The 3,056-nt window shown below is 42.8% G+C and overlaps 1 protein-coding gene across 1 annotated transcript in view; it reads left to right on the top strand.

Annotated features, from left to right (window-relative positions):
* FGD1 (FYVE, RhoGEF and PH domain containing 1) overlaps positions 1 to 3,056 on the top strand; it is a 197,243-nt gene that overhangs the window by 94 nt on the left and 194,093 nt on the right. The window lies entirely within an intron of this gene.

Below are 3,056 nucleotides of genomic sequence, written 5' to 3'. Positions count from 1 at the left end.
GTGAAGTAACACATTGTTGTACTGTAACTGTACTGTAGGGGGAGACACTGGTTATAGATAGATAGAGAGAGTAGGAAGCTTGATACAGGGTTTGGTTAGTTCCAGGCCACCTTGTTCTGGTTGTAAATACTATTTGTTAGGTTTGTTATTATTATAACATTTTATTTATAAACAGAGCACAAGTAACAATTAGCACCACAATTATCAGTACACAAAACAGCTGGGAAGGTGAAGGCTGTCATTGAAGTGCTAGAGAAGAGGGCTGTGAGACAGTAGGGAGGGGGACCCTGCTCCTAGGAGCTTACAATCTAGGGGGAAGGGGAGACAGAGGGAATGGGATTGAAATGCTGCCATAACCTTAACCCTCCCTCAGGAGTCCCTAACCCCCCCCTAGAGCCTAACCCTATCCATTTTTTATTTTATTTAACTTTTTTTTATAATCTTAGTTTATTACCTTCATGCTGCTTTGAGGGAGACAGACTAATTACCCTCAGTTTTCTTTTCTAGCAGCTGGGATGTGATTCAATCAAGTGCGAGTTACCTCACACGTGCTTTTAACTTGGGTAAAGTGCTGCAAGCAATTCAATTACAAGTCACGCCATCAGCATTACTTCCTGGAATAGGCCTTAAGCTGAGTGCACACTTGTAGATATGTCGTTCGCTCGAACGATATACTGGTAGCAAATCAGCAGGTGTGTAACGACGATGTTCACAGACATATCACGGCAGCCCTGCAGCAGAGCTGATGCCGATATACCATGCAAATATATCGGTGTGTCTGCATGTGTGTACGGGTGACCTGCTGACCCCCTGTACACTGGCTGCAGGGACCACTGACATCACAGCTGGGCGGGCAAATTTAAATGCCCGCCCAGTTGTGATGTCTGGGCAGACATATTGAGCAGCCGATTGGTGTAGTGTGTACCCAGCTTTAATACCGCTCTTTAATGCTCGCCCCTCTGAGGGCTTGTTTATCTAAGGGAGATGACCCCTTTTTCACAGGATTTATAGAATGCCCATTTACGATTCTTCGCAACCTGAGATTGCCATCACCCGAGTATCACTGTAACAGGGTGCTCTCACGTGGCTAGGCTCACAAAGGGCGTGTTGCTGGAATTGCAGGCTTGGCAGAGCTATGTGAGTGGTAACTTCTGTATACCACTTTAACGTTATCCTGGATGGTTTTATAGTCACAAAAACAACGTGAGACTCTGTTCCTTAAAACAATATTCTAGCAGGTGAATCGAATGATTGCAGTTCACCCAAGACAAAGATTTTAAAAGTGTCGATGTTCTCCCAAAACAAATACTTTTAATAAAACTTCAAAGACAGTCACAGTAAAAACAAAAAACAGATTCCAAAATAGATCTTCTTTAGAAAGAGTATATCTCTTTCAAAATACACTAATGTCATTCAATGATGTTAGCTCCGTGTACGACAGGACTTGGAGTAGCTTACCGGACCTGCAGGGACCCACCGAATAGCAGCGTTATGAGCTCCGTCTACGATAGTAGGGATATCCCAGAGGAAATCCTATATCACCTGATGATGTCAGATTGGTAGATCCTCTGGGCAGTAGATGATATTCAGGGCTCGGCTCTCACCCGGTACCTGTCTGCTCTCCCCACTATCTCCGACGTGCTGTTCTCGGCTCTCACCCGCGGCTCATGCGCTGTGTATTACCGTCTAAGCGTGTGGGTTCTAAACTGCTCCGGCATCCAGCAAACATCTGCCCCCTGTCGGCTGGGTTCTCCTAATCCCGCGTAACTGCAATGGCTAATGTAATTAGAATCTCCGTCTCCAAATCAGCTTACCAACGCGTTTCTACCCTGTATGGGTCTTTTTCAAGGCATAGCTGACTTGGACGCCTCCCCTTCCTTTTATATTCCCACAGATCCGGTTAGCTAATTCCTGACATCTTATACAAAAGTACATCTTACAGGGTAATAAAAGCCAAAATCATCTATCTTATTATATAAATGATGTATACATATTCAAACACTACCATAACATTAATGGCATGCCTATCTAAAATACTAAGACGAACAATAACAAATTAAATATGTGCAAAAAGCAATATAGCTTGTATATAATGAATAAGTACTTATTCATTATATACAAGCTATATTGCTTTTTGCACATATTTAATTTGTTATTGTTCGTCTTAGTATTTTAGATAGGCATGCCATTAATGTTATGGTAGTGTTTGAATATGTATACATCATTTATATAATAAGATAGATGATTTTGGCTTTTATAACCCTGTAAGATGTACTTTTGTATAAGATGTCAGGAATTAGCTAACCGGATCTGTGGGAATATAAAAGGAAGGGGAGGCGTCCAAGTCAGCTATGCCTTGAAAAAGACCCATACAGGGTAGAAACGCGTTGGTAAGCTGATTTGGAGACGGAGATTCTAATTACATTAGCCATTGCAGTTACGCGGGATTAGGAGAACCCAGCCGACAGGGGGCAGATGTTTGCTGGATGCCGGAGCAGTTTAGAACCCACACGCTTAGACGGTAATACACAGCGCATGAGCCGCGGGTGAGAGCCGAGAACAGCACGTCGGAGATAGTGGGGAGAGCAGACAGGTACCGGGTGAGAGCCGAGCCCTGAATATCATCTACTGCCCAGAGGATCTACCAATCTGACATCATCAGGTGATATAGGATTTCCTCTGGGATATCCCTACTATCGTAGACGGAGCTCATAACGCTGCTATTCGGTGGGTCCCTGCAGGTCCGGTAAGCTACTCCAAGTCCTGTCGTACACGGAGCTAACATCATTGAATGACATTAGTGTATTTTGAAAGAGATATACTCTTTCTAAAGAAGATCTATTTTGGAATCTGTTTTTTGTTTTTACTGTGACTGTCTTTGAAGTTTTATTAAAAGTATTTGTTTTGGGAGAACATCGACACTTTTAAAATCTTTGTCTTGGGTGAACTGCAATCATTCGATTCACCTGCTAGAATATTGTTTTAAGGAACAGAGTCTCACGTTGTTTTTGTGACTATAAAACCATCCAGGATAACGTTAAAGTGGTATACAGAAG

This window comes from Taudactylus pleione, unplaced genomic scaffold (genome assembly GCF_031769625.1).
Source record: "Taudactylus pleione unplaced genomic scaffold, aTauple2 ptg000665l, whole genome shotgun sequence".
Taxonomy (NCBI): domain Eukaryota; kingdom Metazoa; phylum Chordata; class Amphibia; order Anura; family Myobatrachidae; genus Taudactylus; species Taudactylus pleione.
Note: the sequence above shows the minus strand (reverse complement) of the source record. Positions and strands in the feature narration are given on the sequence as shown.